Source organism: Puntigrus tetrazona, unplaced genomic scaffold (genome assembly GCF_018831695.1).
Source record: "Puntigrus tetrazona isolate hp1 unplaced genomic scaffold, ASM1883169v1 S000000608, whole genome shotgun sequence".
Taxonomy (NCBI): Eukaryota; Metazoa; Chordata; class Actinopteri; order Cypriniformes; family Cyprinidae; genus Puntigrus; species Puntigrus tetrazona.
The window spans coordinates 1-16,820 of NW_025048238.1; the positions used below are offsets into that span (position 1 = coordinate 1).

Genomic DNA, 16,820 nt, shown 5'->3' on the forward strand with positions numbered 1-16,820 from the left:
TTCTGCAAGCGCTCTTTGTAGGTGTACATATGCGAGGCGGATTTAAGTAGTGTTTTTTTTTTTTTGTATTTGAAAATGGTATTTCTTTTTTTCTTTTACATGCTATAAGTAGTTTGTTTTGCGTAACTGATTGTAGACTATTCCTTTGCCGAGGAGAAAAGAAGAAAGGCTCTATTTTTGGATGTTTTCACATTTGTATTGTGCTGGAAAGCAGGAAAAAAAAAACAAAACACACACACACACACACACAAGCGATGAAGTGTATGCATTAAAAAAATATATATACAGTGTGGAGACTCCTAGTGTATTTAGGATCAAAGCCAATTTAAGAAGAAAGATGCAGCCAGTATTGATGCTGATCGGACGTTTGCTAGAAAACAAACAAAAATCCATCATGTGAAATAATAAGTTATGTATTTTTTGTCTGTAGTTGTTATTGCTGTATTACGATGTCAAATAGTACAAATACTTTGAATAAAAAAGATATGTTAAAGAGTGTGTTTGAGCGGATACTTGTAGAACACGTGTTTGTTGGGGAAATTGTCGCGGTGGTTTCCCAGCTTTCAAAAGACCACACAATATTGTACTCTTGAAAATAAAGGCGCCTTAAATGGTTCCTTAAATAACCTGTAACAGCCAAGAGAACCTTTCTGTGAAGCAAGGTTCTTCCGACTATACAAAAAGAGGTGGTTCTTTGTGGAACCAAAAGCGGCTGTGAGGAACCTTTTCAGCTCCTTTAAAGGGTTCTAAGGCGTGAGTCGTTTCAGTGATTTGGATCCTGTTGTTTTGACTTGCATTAGGCCTGATGTCATGAAGTCAGGCAGAGGATGTGGGATTTGTGTATGTCATGAAGTATTTTTGCAGATACCCGGTGCAGCTCTGCTTGACAATGCGTTGAGTTGTGGTCTTTTTGAGCTGTACTTGGCTTCCTGTCCTCCTCCGCTGAGCAGGATGCCTCACATTGTCGTTGTCGGTCTGCGCTGCTGAGCTCGAGGGGGCCTCTGGAGGGCCAAAGGCATCCTGGGACTTCCTCTGCCACCCGGCCCTCCATTAACCCTCTTACTGGACCTTTTATGGCTTCGTGAGGACAGAGCCTCGTCTCTCAGCCCTTCCAGAGCTTTAAGCGCACAGGCGCAGCAGAAAGATGGCTACGACGCTGCATGAATTCCGCGCAGTTTACGGATCCTAAGATGTTCCCAGAGTTCTTCAGATCCAGTCGGAAATATATTGTCAAGGTAAGAGTAAAACTGGGGCCGTTCATTCATCTGCTCTTAGTGGGGAAAAATAATAGCTGCAATTACGCACACATTGTAAAACTCAAAACGCTCGTGTACACACTTATCAGTGTAGATAAGAAACAGTTAGCTACAGAGAAACGTTGGAAATAGTGGAAAGAATACTGATCATTCATTAGCTTGCTGTTTTTTTTTTTTTAAATGCTGCTTTTTTTAAATAATGGGTGAAATAGGTAATACAATCCCGCCTTTCTCGGTTTATGTTGAAGCTTTAAAGATGAACCCGTTTTTACTTCCTAGTTTTCAATATTTAAGTAACTCTAACTAGCAAGAAAAAGACTGAAATTGTCAATTAAAGAAACAAAGTTAAATTCATTTTCAAACCACATGATGCCGAGCGGAAACCCACTTCTTTCTGATCTTTTTCGAGTTCCTTTAAGTTCGTAATATGTCTTTTGTGATGTCATTTATATGCTCACAATAGCACTCCACGCTTTCGCCAGCTGCCACAAAATGGATTGCGATACCATGAAAGGTTTGTAACATCTTTTAACATGCTTCTTTTTTTTTTTTTCCTTTTTCAGGTTGCGTATACGAGATGTTTGGAAGAGAGTGCTCTCTTTCGACAGGAGATTTGCTGAAAATCATTGATATCACCATCACCAGGTTCACTGCTCGGACCTCCAGCAAAACTGAGATCGAGATTCCTGTGGAATATCCAGGTACTAGTGTTTCAGTGGACACCAGGACGCTTAAAACCTAACACCATGACAAGCCTTCTGGGTATAGTTGGTTGAAATGCTTCTGGTTAATAGCTACAGGACAGTCTCTTTTGAGATCATTTACTATAGAAATCTACATTTTATGTCTGTGTCACAAGTTTATTCACGCGTTTGTTTCGTTAATGAATTCACTTTGAAATGCGTTAACCTTGTTTAGGTAATAACTAACCAAAACATTAAATGTTTACATTAAAATGCTTAAAAATTCACATTTTCAAAAATCTTAAATGAGAAGCACACATACATCAAATGTTTGCGCATGTATAAAAAGAAGCTAACAACAACAAAGCTATATTTTGAAGCATGCACGGTGTGTTACTTTCAAGATGTAAGATCATAGCTTTACAGTTTGTTCAGTCTTTGTCCAAAACATATAAGGGGAGGTTGTGCTTATCATGATAATTTATATATGTATATATATATCATGAATGTTTTGAATAAATGTTATATAACAATATAATTATAAGATTATCTGTTGCTTTTGATCATGCCAGTTCTGTCACATGAAATTCATTCAATTACAAAATATGCTGAAATTTTCAAATTTTAGAAATTTCATTTAAAAATCCTCCTGACTTAATAACTACTAACTGGTTAACAAGCAGCACATTAGAAGATTACATAGAAAAAGTCAGTTAATAATTAGTTAATAATGATAACTGTCAGTAATATATGTTCCTGGAGCACAGAAGCAGTCATCTGTAGCTCAGGTATATTTGTAAAAATAGTCAACAGTACATTGTATGTGAAAATTATGCATCTTTTCTTTTATGCCAAAATCATTAGGATATTGAGTAAAGATCATGTTCCATGAAGATATTTTGTACATATCCTACAATAAAAGTTTTAAAACTTAATTTTTGGATTAGTAAAATGCATTGCTAAGAACTTAAACTAAATGTGTTTTTCAGTATTTCGCTCGCGCCTCAGATTCCAGATTTTCAAATAGTTGTATCTCAACATCGCTCCTATCGTAACAAAACACACATCAGTGGGAAGGATCATTTATTCAGCTTTGATATCGTGACCTAAATATCATCGCCTTGAACCTGATGTGAACAGCAACATGCAAAGAGAGAACTGAGGCGAACCGCTGTGCTACGTGCAGAGCTTTGATCCTTTGGTCTTTATGATCTGTGTCGTATAGCTCAGTGAGACTGCTTAAGTACAAAAGCTCCATCTTCACTTAATAAGTCAGATATATGCTTCGGATAAGTCAGATATAGTGACAGAGTTGCTTTCCTTTTCCATCAGTCAAGACTTTGACTGATGCGTCATCCAAAATAATAGTGGCCTGTAAGGGAGAACTTTTGTGTGTTTGTGATGTTTTATTATCCACCGTGCTTTTGGTCCTCGTCATGGCTTAGCCTTGTCTCTGTGCTCTTTGCAGGATTGTTCAAGCTAGTGGCCGACAGTCAGCCGTGATCGCAGCATACAAGAGATAGCAGACTCGTGAAGATCAGCCCCACAGACTGTCCCAGGCGGTGTTCCTCAGCGGTTCGGAGGTTCAGCTGGAGCAAGGCGCGCCATACGGGAAGGGGACAGCTTCAGAGTGACGTCCCGCCTCCCGTGAGCCCGGGCGTGTGGACGCAGTGCTGTGTGAGCTGCTGCACAGAGAGCCTAAGACCTGCTTCCTTCAGCCTGAGCTTCTCCCAGCAAGGACACTTCACAGAGAGCCAGGACGACCAGTTTTACACCCTGAGAGAGATAGCCGAGTGGAAGATCTCCAAAGGCAGGACGAGGACTGTAACCGAGGTCAGAAAACTGCCCAAGAAGGACTTATTATTCTCACATTTGCTGGAGAATGTATTTGGAGAGCTGAAGCTGACTCCCTGTGTATGAACTGAAGGCTGTTACGAGAAGTGAGTATGACATATCTTTTTCTTAATCTGTCATTTTGTCTTTTTCTGAAACAATATCCTGTAAAAAATATCTGAGCCTCCTTAAGAAGAATTAAAGATATCTAAGAAAAATTCAACAAAAGGTCACAATTTATTTTAAGGTCCAATTTTCTATATTAACAAACACCTGATTATTATTAGTTATTAGGCAGTTGTGCTGTTTGGATATTGGAGATGAATACAGAATATGTGCTTTATAAATACAGATAGTATGTTAATAAAAGTCATGCTACTAATTAATAGAGAGAATTGTTCCTCTACACTAAAGTGTTACTAAAATAAAAATGCTATTTGAAAATAATTTCTTAGTATAATTGGTTACACTTTATTTTGATGGTCCACTTCAGACATTCTTCTGACTATGAGTAACTTTACATGTAAACTTATTCTCATTAATCCACATCTGCATGTCTAGTAACTCTCAGTGTAGACCGTTAGGGTAGCTTTTAGGTTAGTAGAATAAGCTCACATTTACAGTTTGTGTGAATCCATCAAAATAAAATGTCAGACGATATTAATCAGACAGCCTACTGATACTCTAATGGCTATGTGAGCTGACATGTAGTTGCTAAGTTGCTAACTGTTAGTAGAATGTCTAAACTCTGTAATTTTATGTAAATTTATCTTGTTTAAAGAACATTTTAGTGACGCCTGCAAGAGTGTACACTCTGTTTGTTAACATTAGTCAACAAAATTAGTCACTGACTAAAGCTAAACTAAGACTGATGAAGTATTCATTAGAAGTAACTCTAAAGTATTCATTCATTTTAATTGATGTTAATTTACTAATACATCAAAAGATCCATCTGTTCAAATTAAGGACCTGAGATACCATAAGCTAACAATGTACAGCATCAACAAACATTAGTCAATTTTTAACCAATAAATTGCTTAATGTTAGTTAATGTTAATGCATTAACTATTGTTAAAAGAATAAAAATGGTTTCAGGGCTAGACAGTGTTTGTTCTGTGTGATCCAGTAGAAAGAGTAGGAAAAGTAGAAAGAGTTCCTTATAAACCATCACATTCAATTCAAAGGGAATTAAATATGATAGTGTTAGCTAAAAAAGCATACCAGAAATGCTTTGCATATGTCTCACAGATAAAGACCATTGATAAAGCTTTCCCTTTTTAAACTTGGACCCTTTCTTCCTACAGTCAGTGAGAAGATTCTGCTCATCCCGTCAAATCTGGACGTGGAGGTGGTGGACGCCACCGAGCAGTTTGATTGTGACTCCTTTGTGCAGCCTCTCTCTCTCACGGACGCTTTTAAGAGTCCCCAGAGTTTTTTCCGTGGTGGCTAAGTTGTCGTGCGAAAGACCCTTCAAGCTTTCTTCGAGAGCTGGAAACACTTTTCCAATCCAGTCAGGTGATCGCTCATCATGCTTTCTACGCCAAACTAATTCTGGCCTCGGAAATGGGTCGTGAGTCGACGAGACACTTTCTTATCCCGGAGTCCTACAACGGACGCTTCAAGCGGCGGCCGCGCCAGTTCCCCACGGCCTACGACCTGGAGCGAGCACGCAGCCAAACCGAGCAGATCCGGTGGTGGCCACCAGAGAGTTTGAGTCCGTCTACATAACGGCCTGGCCTCCGTAAATGCCGGAGACGAGTTCATAGTGACCAAAGGCAAGAGCTGCGCGTCACACAATGGAACCAAGAGTTCAGCCGATGCTTTTCAGTGTCTGAAAGTCACAGGGACGGAGGCGAAGGAGCCGGTGCGCCTCCCCATGTGTTTGGAGGGAGCATTCATGGAGCTGGTGAAAGACAAGCGGCAGTACACCGCTGCGAAATATGCCAATGGTTCTCGCTGCCCTTCAACGCCAAAGTGTCCGTGGCGAGACCTGTCTCTAAAGGTGGACGTTTTGGCTGGCTTGCCCGGTCTGCACATGGAGGAGGAGATCTCTGACCCTGCCTCCTCATTTCAAACGCTGACCTGTCAGAGATCAGGAGGTTCCGGTCAATCGCGCAGACCTGATCCTCAACATAAAGCATCGCTGGGATGGCCAGAGTCCAGTGTGTGTAGCAGGAGCTCAGTCGTAGAGGAGATCTCAGAGGACTGTTACTACACACTCAGGAGGTACGCCACTACCATCATCACCCCTCCACGGCCTCCCAAAAAACCCCAAAGAGCCTCCCGACCCCCAAGATGCTGTCGTTCAGATCTGAGAGCGCCAACAGCGAAAGCTCCAGCTGCTCTCCACAGGTAAACTGTGTTTGCTCACACTTCATTTTAAGGTGTCCTTTACATGCACTTACTCCTATAACAAGCCAAACCCAAATCAAGTATTAAATCAATGTTTCTCAGTTCAATGTTTTAAATACACTGTAACAAGGACACCACAAAGCAAAGCGTAAGCCTAGATTTCATTGCATTTTGTGGCCAAAACTCTTCATCCTTTTGCAGTTATTGTGATGATCTATAAAAAAGAGTGTTTGTAAGTAAGGTTAATGCTTTATTTTAAGGTGTCCCTGTTACACCTTACTTGTACTTGCTATTATAATGGTAATTAATTGTGCAGAAATTACATGTAAGTAACCCCAAAATAATCCCTAACCAAGTTAATCAATATTACTTAGTACTTGAATGTATAATTTAGTATAATATTTTAAATGTCAAACGATTAATTATGACTAATGACATCCAAAATGAAGGATGTGTTTACAATATATGTATGTGTGCTGTGTATATTTATTACGTATATATAAATACAAACACATGCATGTATATATTTATTAAAAAAGATGTTATGTTTATATATATATGTTTATATACAAGTACTTACTATTTTTTTGCTATTTTATTTCACACATTCACAGACGATATATTATAGTTACCAACATTTAATATTTATGTAACACAGAAGAGAATATTGAACATATGCTGAAGAAGTATATTTATCATGCATTTATCTGCATATTATAATCTAAGTTTTTTGTATAAAAAAAGAGAAAAGGTCAGGCCACTGCAGAAATGATCTGCGTATGGTCTTTATCCAGCGACAGTCTTCATCTCAGCTGCTACATCATCAAAAGCTTTGGAATGTCTGTAGATGAAGAACATTGCATTATATCAGAAATAATTTGAACGTCTGAATCTGAAAGTGTACAAGGAACAAAATGTGAAATCCATTAATGACTATCAGAATATATTCAGAAACCTATACGTATGAAACAAGCTGAATACTCATGCATAATGGCACATTTATCTTATTTTCAGCATTATACAAAACAAGAAATAAACAGGCCGTGGAGCAGACGAATCAGAGTAATGATGCAGAAGCGCCTCCTAGTGGAGACTCAACTGATTTATTATTAAAAATTGTATAAAACTAAGTGTTTGGCCTATAATGACAGGTTCTACATTAATGTAGTATTTAGTGCTGATAACAATTATATTGAAAAGTAATATGACATAATGTACCATATGTGATGATTTTACATGATAGTTAAAATGATTAGATAGAAGATATCCTCAGTGTTTATTCAGTTTTGACAATAACTTCACTTTTATATGCACTTATTACATACACTGTAATTTCATAATGTTCTGTCATCCCCACACAGAGTCTTTGTGGCGAACCGTTTAAGCAAGACGACTTCATTCAATGCAGTGATTCAAAAATGGAAATGACAAAAGATCGCCGTTAGTCCCGCTCGCTTGCCAAGACCCCTGAAGAAAGGTAGGAAGACTGACATCTCTCTCCAGTGTTCAGCAGCGCTAACATCACCAGCTGAAAATGCAAACGTAATCAATTTTTTTTTTCTAAACCTGACCATTGGAGTGGATTTTAGCACACACACACACGCACACACACACACTTGAAGATCGAATCTGTGCCTGTGTGTATTTGCCGAAATTCTGAGTGGGTGTTTGTTTCTCCCTCAGATCTCGCCAAGGGCCGAAGTCTGGACAACGTATCCATCACACAAAATGAAGATGATGACAACGATGTGCACGATTATGAATATATCGATGAAGATCAGATCGACAGCATAAGGAGGACATACAATGAACAAAACGTTAAGACGGACAAAGGAAAACCGAGCAACACGATATAAGAGTCACTAAACCCACTTACTTTCACTTCACATGATGAGACCGACGTCACGCAACTTTACATGAATGCAGCTCATTTATTAGGGGAAGGTCTTCTGTGCTTATTAGTCCTGTAGGAGTACAGACACCAGGTACGCATCTGTTTTTTGTCTTCGCATGAACCGGGTGAAGTACACCAGTTCAGAATCATCTTTGGTCAGTCGATGGTTGATGGTCTGCATGTTATATATTCATTCAAACGCTTTGTTTTTTCTAAGGTCCATTAGATATTATGGTGCTTATATGAACTGGTATACTATCCGTTATGAAACCGTAAGTACAGTAAGCGAGTTTTATACATGTATTTTAGTCCCTGAGGTTTCGGGTCCTCGTATCTCTCCAGGCTGCAGCTCTTTTCGGTGACCATGGCTTGTGGATCATGTACTGTCCAAAATGAACAAAAAGCTATCACTTTTATACCCTATTTATTTAATGGTTCTTGTTAGTATTACAATACTAATATTATTTCCTAAAATATTAGCACCTTGAAAAGGGCAGTGCCATAGTGACCACTATTTTTAAGTAATGATGTCAGAGAAACCAACCTTCGTTAACTTAAGTATATATTAATTGAGTTTTTTGTACAGTCTGGTTATACGTAGAGTTGAAAGTGGGTTTATGTTTTTACATAATTGTGTGAAGAAGGACATTTTCTGCATTTTGTCTGGTCTACTTTGAATAAATGAGATGGAAAGTATTTTTCGGTCTTACGCTTTATTTGGTTTAAGACAAAAACGATTTTTACACTGCTGCATCCCGTAGGTTTTACCTGACAGTGTCGTCTGCAGATTCATACAGTAAACTGCTTTTATTTACTAGAAACAAGTTTATTCTAGCTCAGTTTTATATGTTCTGGCGATTGTTAACAGCTGGTGGACATCTCAGTCAGGATTGCCATCAGACTGCTACCAGGAACTTGGGGTCAAGAATGAGGTCGTGAAGAAGGCCTTGACCTTTCTCCCCGAGCCTGAGGTGAACACATAGCACTCCTCCACAGATTCACGAGGAACCACCTGTGAATAAATACATAGAAGCATTGAAAAAGTTAAATAACCTGAACTGAGATGTTTTCATTCATATTGGTTAACAATGCAAAATAATTGTCAGTCAGTTTTTGCATAATGTGTTTGAATTATATGTATAAATATATTTGCATTTACTGTATATATCTAAAATACAAGGATATAAATATATAAAAGTGTATATGCATGTAAATATTTCCCAGATATACACTGTGTGTGTTTTCTATAAGCATGCTAAATGTACACAGCATTTTGGATGCTATTAATCGCTTCACAGCACAAATTTAAAGATTTAAATCAGAGTTTTGTAGAGATGCTCAGGTTTTATTATTCCTTTGAAGATCGAGATGCTCTCTGGAACATCTAAAAATCATGCTGGAGAACAGTACCATCAGGTTTTGTTCACGCTGCTCCATTCCTGCTGTCATCAACGGGATAGTTAACCAAAACGTTTCTCCTCCCACTATTTCCTCCGATGTTCTTACCGAGCAGGGTATTGATGCTGTTCATCCAGCTGAAGATGTGGAGTGCGTGGTTCTCCTCGGCGCTGAGATCATCGATGTTGGGTGGTTTGTCAGACTCCTGCAGCACTCGGCTCGGCAGAGGAGCCATTAACTTCTCGGACCTCTCGACGCTGGCGTGGAAGCGAGCAGCTGCTACGACGCCGCCGAGTTGAGCCAGCCCCTGTGCGAACCGTGCACTTCAGGATAGGAGTACAGCTTCTGCCTACAGCACACAGCTCAACAAGCGTTAAAACATGAGGCACCTGCCAAACTAAAGCTTGAACGATGTCCACACGTAGTTGGTTAAAGAAAGTGTCATTGAGCAACAGTTTGAGCGTGTATATATATATATATATATATATATATATATATATATATATATATGGACCTTTCACTGCAGGCTGTGGAGGCTGTTTGTAGAGACGCCTCTTCTGCTGCCCACAGCAGTCCCAGGATCTTGTCCTTCTTGCTGAAGTCTGTGTCTTCAGAGTCACTGATCTGCTGCAAAGACTAGACAGAGGAACACAGAAAATGGTGAGTAAACTGTCTCTTTGCTTGAGCCTCTGTAGATAAAGGGTAAACCCTCTCCTAAATAGGTAGAGAACTGTTTTGTTTGTTGTTGTAGGCCTTGCTCTCTCCTGAGCCATTGCTTCCTGTATCTTAGGTTAAACTCATGGTCTTTTCCTTTATATAATAATCAATATATAATTTATAATTTTTAACTTGAAAAATTATTCTAGGACAGAGGACTGAAGTGTGTCCGTTATGTCCTTTTTTTGTTCTACCCTTTTGCTACCTCCTCCCCTAACCCCTAGACAGGATATATATATATATATATATATATTGCTGCTTGCCTCTTTGTTATTTGTTTGTAAAATACAATATTGTATTTAGTCTGAAGTGTTTATCTTCTTGAGTAAAAATGCATCCAATCGAATAAACAAACATAGGAACTTGTTTTTCCTAGTCATCTCAATTTTGAAAAGTGTCCCATTTGACCTGATTCCAACCAATATATGCATCTATGAAAAGTGATACCTGGAAAAATTTTTCCCACTTAGTCATGGCATCAGGATGTTTGGTGGAACAGTCTGTGAAGTTAGCGCAGTAATCTTGAGAAACCTCTGATGGAACCTGGATCTGAAGCTGAAACTCACCCTTCTTCTTGACTACACCCGTCTGAACTGCTGCCAGGAATGGAAGCACGGACATGTAGTAGTTCATACCTAGAGAGACGGTGGCAGTATGAGAAAAGACAGCACGCTTCACTTTACATCCATCTAGTGGGACGCATGAAGAGCCGCACTTACATGCATACCAGCTCTGAGTAGAGATGCAAACCGGTTCTGAGCTTTCCAGTCCACAGCTGCTGCTGCTGCCAGGGCTTGGGTCAGTCAGACGACCTGAAACAGACAGCAACCAAAGACGAATTTACCTACTCGTACATGTCCGTTAATACTCATATGTATATGCCAGACTGCAACTGGGCCGTGCGAGATGTCACGTTCAGTTTCCCTGCTAATTCATTGGAGTAGTTTGTCAGGGATTTATGGCTGTGCGTATTAACTGCCGCTTCATTTGAAAACCTGTTTTACTGATGAGATATATCGAATATATCGAACGACAAATATCGCACAGCCATCGTTTTTTGCATACGACAAGCAGTAGTCGACGCTGTATCCCATCTAGACTTAAAGGGATAGTTCACATTGAAACTAAATTTGAAGTTGATCCAGTTTACCCCAAGGGCGTCTAAGGTGTAGGTGTCTTTTTTCATTTGATCCAATGTTGAGATGTTTAAGTCAAACCGTTGTAGTCTGTCAGTCATATAATGGTCGGTATAGGGAACTTTCTAGAGGAAAACAAACATGCACAGATATCCAAATTAAACCACAGCCCATAATAACGATACATTGATGGCCTAAGAGACGAAACGAGTGGTTTGTGTGAGAAAACGAAAAGTATTTGTACCGTCTACACCACCATGTCCAAATGACCTGAGGGCTTCCGTTGTGGCGTACAAGAGGTGAAAAACAATAGAAATACTGTCCGTTTTCTCACACAAACCACTCGTTTCGTGTCTTAGGCCATCAGTGTATCATTATTATGGGCTATGGTTTCATTTGGATTTCTTTGTGCATGTTTTTTTTTCCCTATACCGACCATTACATGACTGACAGAGGACAACGGTTTGACTTGCAATCTCTTCATTTTCTCTCTAATGAAGAAAAAGACACCTACACCTTCGGTTTCACGATCGGTTTCAAATTTTAGTTTCAAAAGTGAACTTTAACCACAAATCAGAAAGAACATAATATTAATATTTCACTAATATTGAAATATCTGAATGGTACCAATACTAATTTCCCGAAGTATAAATATACCGATACTAGCTGAGCTGTCACTTTTCACTTCTCTCCAAAGATAATGATAATGATACCTTTATTTATCGCTTGCTGAACTGTCTTCACGGAAAGCGCAGATCATGGTAGATCATTTGTTAGTAGTTGTAATAAATAGTGTATCTATTTCAATTACTTTATTAAAGCAGCATTACGTTTGATTACCTTTTGAGTTGCTACATTTCTAATTAAAATTTTAAAAATACAATCTTGTATTTTCATGTAATCACAGCCAGCACAAAAATAAATAAATAGGTTACTAGCTATGACTGTTGCATTAACTTTTTTTGTTCTTTTCTCGTTTGTATATTCAGCTGTGAAACTACAGCAAATTAACAAATCTCAGCTCTAATAGTTATTGTGAATGAACTGAAGTTCATGTAATGCATAAATTGCACTTCTGTGTGATACGCAGACATCAAGAAACAGAATCTGAAACTCAACAATAGTGACAAAGTTCTTCATGTTGCAATGCATGCTGGGTAACATAAGTGTTTATGTAAAAGCCTAAGCAGAAATGTCATTGATATATTTATTTTTGGTTTCACGGTTTACTATTAGTTGAATGTCAGTCAATAAACCAAAGAAAGACCACTTTATGATGTTCCTTTAAATGCAAAATATAAGCAAAAAGCATAAGCTTGTCTAAGTTTTTGAGTCGTTAATGCACTACTGTGAAACAATATTTCAATTGCTTAGAAGCAAACAAATTTAAGTTTATTAAAAGTATCAAAAGCTCAACTAAAGTAAACACTGACCACAATTATGTTGTAGTTCTTACTGTTCTTTCCTTCAGTGATGTTGAAAATAAATTAAATATAACTCTACTTCAGTGTTAATTTCACTCTATTCAGAATGAGACCAAATAAAGAGTTGATTTTACTCTGGCAGATGTTTATTAATACTCAATCATCATTTAATTAATCACTTCATTAGCTCATTAACTTTAACTTAGAGTTAATGTAACTCTGTTAGAGAGAGGGACCAAATGTTCTCTAAATAGAGTTAATTTAACTCTCTTATGTGATGTTTCCTATTCCGTATCCTCATATTGTAGACTATTTTAACTCCTATTCATTAAACCTTTGTGTGTTTCTGTAAATATACAGATGTAACCCCTTTGTAGGGTTAACATGTTCATAAGTAATTGTAATTTAATTAGGCCTACGCCTTGTTTCTCAGAAACGTATTCACCTTTATTTTGTGTTTGAATTACATAATTGTGTTACATGCAACTACTTACTCTTAAGAGGCTTGTGTACATGGTGCATACCTGATCTGAGCTTCCATCCCAGCTGCAGAGAGAAGACTCCATAGAGGATTCTCTTTGTCTCCAGGGCCCATTGAGCTCATGTAGGGATCGGTGGAATTGATCAGCAGCTTGTACAAGGCCATCCGCTGTAAATAATCCCACGGGCTTTACCTGGATCACCCCGTCGGCGGTGGGCAGCTGGGAAAGCTCGCTCGGAAGCTTTCCCCACTTAATAGGAAGTCCATCCTCACTCACTACTGCTGCCTGGCCGAGCACAGCCAACAAGATTACAGCAGCCGCCGCTCTGATGAAATCCATGCTGAGGAATCTAGTTGGACTGCGCGGGTGCTCTGGTCAGTGGCAGAGCTTTAATTTATGGCCAGCCAAAGGACTTTGATCCCAAATGGAGAAAGGGCCAAACAGGTGGAGACTGATGCATACAACTAGAGACATTCTCTCCCGTTTATACATTTGAAATGTTCTCAGTACTGTAAAAAGTCTGAAAAACCATTTCAGATACGGCAATTGTTTCTCTAAGGATGATAACATGGACTTTCACACATTTGGAAGATTTATTGATTTAGTTTAACATTTTATCTGTTCTTAAATTGGTGTTGGAGTAGTGCCATGTGCTGCGGTTTGAAATACAGGAACTTTTAGGACCTTCTCACATTAAAAGTTGACTGACTTTAGACCCTTACATTGATGTCACGGTCAGAGTTGGAAATGTCTTCAAAAAAATTACTTTTTGCGACAAATTTGTATGCATGCAACTTGTATTATATCTAAAGTAAGTAAGTGTGTGAGTGTGCATCAGATCTGGTGATTGGTCCACGAAGCGCATCTAGGTGTTCTGGTCTCTGATGAACATAATCTCTGGGTGCTGATCCGCCATCTAGTCTGGATACAAACTGTGAAACAGATTAAGAAAGAAACAGGACTAATATTAGTCCTATTAGGTTCTAAGTAATGCAGCCTAAAAATCCTTTAACGGATTTGAATAATAAAAGGTTTGAAGGAATAGGTTTGAAGGTTTGAAGGTTGGAAGGTTTTGGGAACATATCCTAATGACAATGATGAATTAATAATGTTCAAAATAGGATCTATGACTTCTGGAAGCAGTTGTTTTAATAGTATAGATGGAATTACTTGAGCGAGCTCTTATCACATTATAGTCCTGCCCGTCCGCTGCGCTTCTCAAAACTCTGGCTGTTTGATAATACCTAGAATATCAAAAATCGATCATGGCGCCAGATCCTTTTCCTATCTAGCACCTAAACTCTGGAACAATCTCCCTAACTCTGTTTGGGAAGCAGACACACTCTGCCAGTTTAAATCTAGATTAAAGACACATCTTTTTAACCAAGCCTACACAAAACACACTAATACGCTTCCTAGTATTCAAATCCTAAAGGGTTGCTAAGGCGGCATTAATTAGATCTGCCAAACTGGGAACACTCATAAAACACGCTATAGTCGTTACAGCATGGCATCTACACTAATATTGGTCTTGTTTCTTTCTTATTCTGTTTCTGTATTCAGATCAGATGGTGGATCAACACCAAGAGATGGCCTTCACCTGAGATCAGAACACCTAGATGAACCCCGTGGGCAGGTCAACTAACCCAGACGCGCACACACACACACACACACACACACACACACACACACACACACACACACACACACACACACACACACACACACACACACACACACACACACACACACACACACACACACACACACACACACACACACACACACACACACACTCACACTCACACTCACACTATAAGTCATTTACACAATCTGACGTGCGCTTTAAATTGAACTGGAGGTTAAGTGCTGGGCGTCCGCCAGAGGAGAACTGCCCCCAACTGAGCCTGATTTTTCCCCAAGTTTTTTTTTCTCCATTCTGTATGGATGGGGTTTGGATTCCTTGCTACCTCTGGCTTGCTTAGCTGGGGCACTTAATTTCTAGCGATTATCACCAATTACAAAATAATGGCCAAAAAGCATGTAGTGTGGTGTGTGTCTCTACACTTGATGCTATGTATTTCTTAAGTTCAAGTATTCATATTTTACTTTTTAGATTAATCCTCGACTTAATTTGATGTTTTATATCAATTTGATTTGGTATGTTTGAATCGGCATAATACATATTTACTGTTACATTTGATCTTATTCTGTTTCACTCTGCAGTTATTGACTTATGATTACGATGTGTCCTTGCTAGGGACATGAGCACCCGAATGAACGAGTAAATAATATAAAGAGTTAACTAGAATAACCAAATATCAAAATTCTAAGTAGAAATAGTTTCTACTGTGCTGGGTTAGTCTCTACTCTGAAGTAGGTGCTAAGTTAGTCCTCCAAAATTGTTCCAAGTTCTTATGGGCATAGAAAAGCTAAAAGCAGGTATTTCCTCCAATAGTAGTTAAAAAAGTTTCTTCTGCAAAACACCCAATGTACTCTTTTATGATTAAATACGTTATAAAGATGATCCTTTGGAGAGTATTTTCTCTAATAACAGCCGTTCTGTCCATAGCACTATTTCTTTACTATTAATGTAATGTCATATATTCTTTATAGGAAAAACAAACTCATTGTCTTGTAAAATGTATTACTTAAAAGCACTTAGCAACTCGTAACCCTTAACTCGGCACAATATGGACGTAGGGTCAACTAGTAGTAAACATGAACAGTATATTTGGATAGTCTGATCACCACCCCACCAGAGTACAAGTGTGATATAACAGTTTCATGTCTGCATCAACAAAGCCAACTAAACATTTAAGGCCACGTTGCATCGAGAGGTTCTTAACCTTTGCAACCTTTGGGGTCTCATTTATAAAGTGTGTGTAATCACAGATTTGATCTCAGTGTGTGTGTGAGCCCTCATATTTGTAAAAAATGGCTTTGACGTGGAAAAAAGCTTGTCTTGTCAGGATCTGAGCAGATTTACACACTTTTTCATGTCCAAGTGCTGCAGGTTTTTGAAAATGCAAGTTGATTTGGACGAGGACTGGTGATCTTTTACAGGTTAATGACATTATTTAGAGTCATTTTCAAGGCAGAGAGCTGAAGCCGCTCAGTTGCGCCAATAATTTATGATTCATAGATTTTACATCGGAAACGGATGATTTCTGCTCAACATTTTATAAATACATATTACTCAGATGGTAATGTAATCTCAGTACTGAAAGGAACAAAAATCCAGAGAAATTCAGAATCTAAGACTACTTACATACAGAATTTATTTCCTGTAGATCATGTATATGAAAAACAATATTAAGAGTGAACAGATCCTCTTTTTCTTGTCATTGCATGAAATAGCAAACTGATGCCAAGTTATGTTTAATGCAGTTTTACAGTATTTTACTCAAAACTGTTGTGTAGATTATGTATAGCACACTGGTTATCTAAAATGAAATTGACGCTATGTTTGTTCATTCTAGGCAATAAGATTCAGTTAATTAGGTTAGCAATTTGATTGGTTCCTGTGAGGTGTCTAACCTTCTAGAATCTTCACGCTTGGCGAATGTTTTTATCTAAAGCAACTTACGTAGCATTCACAAAATATTCACCAATTCTCACGTTGCCCAGAAATAAAACAAATCA

General features: G+C 38.5%; 2 pseudogenes; one reads left to right on the plus strand and one right to left on the minus strand.

The window, feature by feature from the left end:
- Positions 1–1,190: 1,190 nt before the first annotated feature.
- LOC122334657 lies at positions 1,191–8,336 on the plus strand (annotated as a pseudogene).
- A 441-nt stretch (positions 8,337–8,777) lies between these two features.
- On the minus strand, positions 8,778–13,531 carry LOC122334655 (annotated as a pseudogene).
- Between the last annotated feature and the right edge of the window lie 3,289 nt (positions 13,532–16,820).